The following is a 6,000-nucleotide window of genomic DNA, read 5'->3' on the forward strand; positions in this document are numbered from 1 at the left end:
AATGACAGTTAAGTGACTTGCTCAGGGTTACACAGCTAAGTAGTATCTGAAGTCAAATTTGAACCCAACATTTCCTATCTCTAGGCCTGACTCTCAATCCACTGAGCCACCTAGCCGTTCCCTACACTTAAAATTTTAACGTCACTGTTTACACCTCAGAAACTGCGAAATGATACTAATCAATGCTGGATTTTTGTTTATTTGTTTTGCTGATTAAGAAATGTTGAAGAAAATGTTAATAATTCAGATTAAACTTAAAAGTATGTTACTTTTATAGGGAGGTAGAGCCAATTGTTTTATTTTTAATTTTTATTTAGAATATTTTTTCCTTGGTTACATGATTCAAGATCTTCTCTCCCACCTTCTCCTCTCTCTCCTCCCCCTTCCCAAAGGCAACAAGCAATTCCACTGGGTTATACATGTATGATTGTTCAAAACCTATTTCTATGTTATTCATATTTGCAGTAGAGTGATCTTTTAACATCAAAACCCTAATCATATCCCTAATCAGGGAAAGCCAATTGTTAAACAATTCAACATTGTTAGAAAGCATTTCCCTCTTGTAACAGACTAATAGTCACATTTTTTATCATTACCTTAGTAGTTCCAGTTTTTTTTTAAAAAAAAAAAATTAACAGCACTGTCTTAAGAAGTCAAATATTTGTGACTGCAGCTTTGTTTTCTAAATGTTCACTAGGTGGAGCTGGGACTGTGATTTCCTTGGTGTAGGGAACTCTAGGATGAAGAAAGTTATATTGCCCAGTGGCTAGTAGGCCAGACCTTGAGTCAGGAAGACCTGAGTTCAAATCTAGTCTCTGATATTTAATAACTCAGTGACCCTAGGTAAATCACTTTACCCTGTTTGCCTCCATTTCCTAATGTATAAAATGAGCTGATGAAGGAAATAGTAAAGCACTGTAAAGTTTTTGCCAAGAAAGTCCAAGTGGGATCATGAAGAATCAGACATGACTGAAAAACAACTGAATAGGGGGAAGTTAGGTAGAGAGCCAGAAACAGAGACAAGAAGTGGGGAGTTCAAATCTGGCCTCAGACACTTCCTAGTTGTGTGACTTTGGGCAAGTCACTTAACCCCCATTGCCTAGCCCTTACCTTTCTTCTACCTTACAACCAATACATAGTATTGGTTCTAAGATGGAAGATAAGAGTGGAAGGAAGGAAGGAAGGAAGGAAGGAAGGAAGGAAGGAAGGAAGGAAGGAAGGAAGGAAGGAAAACGAAGAAAGGAAAGAAAGAAAGGACAAAAGAAAGGGAGAAAGAAAAGAAAAAGGAACAAAGGAACAAAGGAAGAAAAAACTTAACAGATACCATCTCTAGAGTATCTCTACAGGTTGAGGAGAACACTGAGAATTTAAATGACTTATCCAGGGTCTATTCTGTCAGAGACAGGATATTTTCTGGTCCTTAGGCCATATTTCTATTTATTTATATCATACTGTCCCTCATGCTAACAAATGTCCTTTAATAAACTTCTCAGATCCCCACCAAGATTTTTTTTTTATTCTTTTTGGAAATTAGTCTAACATTTGCTTACCCCCAATGTCTTAATTCTTTTTTTGTTCCTCACTGTAACTCTGTAGCCACTAAAAGTAGTTCCAGACTTAATCAATATTCAATAAACTTTTATTTTATGCCAGGCACTAATGCACATTTTCTAGAAGTAGCTCGGAGTATATATAGTATATCCCATAAAAACATTGCCCTGGACAATGTAACTTCATAAGAACTCATTAACATATGATGATGAAATTCCACTATAATATTACAAAACCTGGCCACAATGTTGTTCTTCCATTTAAAATATTTTCCTTATGGAACTAACCCTAACCCCCACCTCATCATGCTGTTTTGCTTAATATGCTTTTTGGAGAACCAATTAACATCATTAAACGGGGCATGACTGTATTTTGTCTGGGTTAGGAAATTTGAAGTCATGTAGAGAAATGATCTTCTCTTACTATTTCCTCACTTATCGGGTTTTAATTCCCTCTTTGCCATTTCTATTCTGCATCAAAGAAAGTTATTTTTTGAGAGAGGCAACAGAAACAAAATAGGAATTCTTATCTCTCTCTGTCATTGGAAAAAAATCTGTTTTCTCTTTGTCCTGTGTTGATAATATACCATCTGCTCAAAGCAGTGAAATCCAGACTGGTGTGATATAATGGGGGAAAGAGTATAGAAAATAAGAGTTAGGAGAGCTGAGTTAGGTTCTTTCTCTGACAGACAATAGTGAAAAATCACTGCACTCCTCTGAGTCTCAGTTTCTTAATCTATAAAATGGGTATAATAATCTCTGCTTTAACACTTTAAAGGAATTTTGTGAGAAAAATTATTTGCCATAAATTATAAAACATCTATAGGACATTTTTCTTTTTTTTCTCTAAATCTATTTATTCTTTTAATAGATTATAACGTTTGTATCAAGTAGGATAATTCTGTAAATAAATTCCATTGCAGTGATTGCTTTTTCAGATAACAGAATATAAATCCCATTGGCTAGAATTTCTATTTCTAGTTTTGGTCTGTTCTTATTCTATCCTAAATGCTATGACAGCTGCTATTTGTTGCTGAGAATCTTTTTGTTCACAATTTATGTTTCAGCACCCTACAATCTATCCATCAATTATAACCAGATGACCTTTATTTTAAACTTTTTTTTATTTAAAAAGTATATTATCGCGGGCAGCTGGGTAGCTCAGTGGAGTGAGAGTCAGGCCTAGAGACAGGAGGTCCTAGGTTCAAACCCGGCCTCAGCCACGTCCCAGCTGTGTGACCCTGGGCAAGTCACTTGACCCCCATTGCCCACCCTTACCAATCTTCCACCTATGAGACAATACACCGAAGTACAAGGGTTTAAAAAAAAAGTATATTATCTTATTTGAGCCTCACAAAAATTTTGTGAGGCAAGAACTGGAGATATTATTATCCCCATTTAATAGATGAAGAAACTGAGACTCATAGACATCAAATGAATGGTTTTTACAAGTTAATACAATGAGTAAGTATGGCAGGTCGTCCTGTTCCGTCATGTCTCCAAGTTCAGTGTACCTTTTTTTTAAATATAATTTTTATTCCATTTTTCTTTTCTTTCAGGTAAATAATTCATTTACCTCTCAATAATTTCACTCCCAATTCCTGCTTCCCACTCCTTACTTTAAAAAAATGGAAAAGATAAGGAAAATCCTACTAAAAATATAATAATCAAGTAGAAGAGATTCCCACACTGGCCAGGACCTCCAGAATTCATCTCATTCTTAATCCTGAGTACCTCTGATCTCTGTCAGAACAGTAGCATTTTTCATCGTTGGTGTATTCACAGTTTAGTGACTTTTGGAGTATAGTTCGCAATGACTCTTTCTCTTCAACTCTGGTCAGCTGAATGACACAGTGGACAGTGGGCTTGGTCTGAAGTCAGGAAGGCATGTATTCGAATATGACCTCAGACTCTTAAAGCTGTTAGATCCTGGGCAAGTTATTTAACCCTGTTTGCCTTTGTTTCTTCTTCTGTGAAATGAATTTGAGAAGGAAATGGCAAAGTACTCCAGTATTTTTGCCAAGAAAACCCCAAATTGAGTCATGAAGAGTCAGACTTGACTAAAAAGACCAAACAATAACAGCAACATGATCTCATCCTCACCTTCTGACTTCCTTGATCTCCTTCAGGACCAAATGCTAATACCTCCATCTAAAATAGGTCTTTCTTGATGCCTGCTCTACCTGTCTCCTTATTTCTAATGTCTTTCCTATGCAATTACCTCCCATTTACTCTATATACATGTAGTATGTACAAGTTTGTTTGCATGTTGTCCTTCCATTCAAATGTAAGCTTCTTCAGATCAAGGACATGGACTTTCTTTGTAACCCCCAGGGCTCAGCACAACTTGTAGCACCAAGTAAGGCCTTCATAATTGTTTATTGATTGACTGAATGACTGACATATTTTTCTTTCCTACTCAACCACTTCCATTCTTATTTTACTTGCAGGGATTTTTATTCTAATAAGGTTATAAAATGTATAAGGAGAGTGATACCTAGGGGAAAGTATTTTTGTCAGGATAATGAATGGTGGCATTGGGCAATCCCTTGACATGCCTATTCCAAAAGAATGGTGCTAATTTGATTCCTCTTTTCAGAGCAACATATTGTGGTCTTAATTTGGGGAGAGTATGCATGCAATTGCATGTGAGAAGATGACTAGGGTGAAGCATGGTTAGGGATCCACCTACATATAATAGACCTTCACCAATCAATTCAGCATGGCCCTTGGGGCAGAAGTTCCAAAGTTGATTAGCTCAGTTTCTCCAGGCTCTGTTCTCTGGAAGTTGTTTTTGAAGGGCATAGTAATATCAGAAACATTCAAGTCCCAAATCATTTGTTAACAGTTTACTAGCTGGCAGTCACTGTAAAAAGTGATAGGTACACAATGGAAAGTAGAAACTATCCCTGCTCTCAAGTAGCTCACAAGCTAATGGGAGAGGAAGCATAAAAATAACTACCTACAAACAAGATACAGACAGGATAAAATCATAGGTCCTCTCAGGACAAAAGCATTAGCAATAAAAGAGATGTAGAAAAGATCCTTGCAGGTGGTGTTATTTTATCTGAGACTTGAAAAGAGATAGGGAAGCTAGGAGGCAGAGATGGTGAGGGAGAGAATTCCAGGAATGGAAGCCAGTCAGGGAAAATGTATAAAAGCTAAAGATGGAGTGGCCTATGCAAAGAACAACAAAGAAGTCAGTGAGGCTAGGTTGTAGAGTACATGGAAGGAAGCAAATTATAAAAAAAATCAGGTAAGAATGGACCAGGTTATAACAGGCTTTGAAAGCAAAAGGATTTTATACATACATATGTATTTTTAATTTAAGTTTATTTATTAGTTTGTTGCATTAAAACACCCAGCTAACTCTCTCTCCCTCCCTTCCTCATAATACAGAAGGAATTATTTGACAAAAAAAGAATATTTATATATAAAACTATGTCTTACTTGTTTCTATTTATCACTTCTTTCTCTGGAGGGAGATGTATACAAGTCATTCTTCAAGCAATATTTCTGTTGATGTTTATAATGTTCTTTTGGTTCTGCTTGTTTCACTCTTTATAACTTCATGTAGGTCTTTCTATATTTTTCCAAAATTAATCCATTAGAAGTGATAGGAAACCCTTGGAATTTAATGAATAAGGGATAAAGACATGTTCACATTTGTGTTTTAGGATGACTAATTTGATAGTTAAATGGAGAATGACTAGAGTGGGGAGAGACACGAAATAGGGAGAACAACCAGAAGGATTTTCCCCTAGTCTAGAGATGGTGAATATATGGCATGGGTACCAAAGATGGCAGACAGAGTGCTCTCTGTGGGCACACAGCTACTCCACCCCAACTCAGAGTTTGTTATTATAAAGGCAGAGGGACTCCTGGGGAGCTGCTCCCCTCCCTGTCTCCACCGTGTCTAATGACATTTTTTCACACCCCTCCGCCCCTCTGCCCAGCAGTCCAATGGAAGCTCGTCTGACCTCCCCTGCGTGGGGTAAAGGGAGACAGGGTGGTCATGACACTCGATTTGGGAGGGGGGCGAGGAGGGGGGGCCCTGCACTCAGGGTCCAAAAAGTTCACCATCACCACCTTAGTCTCTGGATGAGGGCATGAGGGCTTGCACTTGAGTGGTCGTAATCTCAAAAGTGAGGAAAGAGTATATACAAAGAGATTTTGCAAAGTCAGAATCAAAAAAACTTAGCAACAAATTAGATATGGGTGATGAGAGAATGTGAGGAGTTGAAGATGGATTCCAGGTGCAATGCTGGTGGTAGTCTTTACAGTAATAGAGAGTATAAGGAAGCAAGAAGAAGATATCATGTATTTGTTGGCCAGGATAGTTTCTAGACTCTTCTGGACTCCTCATTGTGGTAATTGTTTTGTATAAGTTAAACTTGCATAGGAAAAGATAATACATGGCAATGTCAAATACTCATCTGTTTTCTTTTTT

Source organism: Gracilinanus agilis, chromosome 3, assembly GCF_016433145.1.
Source record: "Gracilinanus agilis isolate LMUSP501 chromosome 3, AgileGrace, whole genome shotgun sequence".
NCBI lineage: Eukaryota > Metazoa > Chordata > Mammalia > Didelphimorphia > Didelphidae > Gracilinanus > Gracilinanus agilis.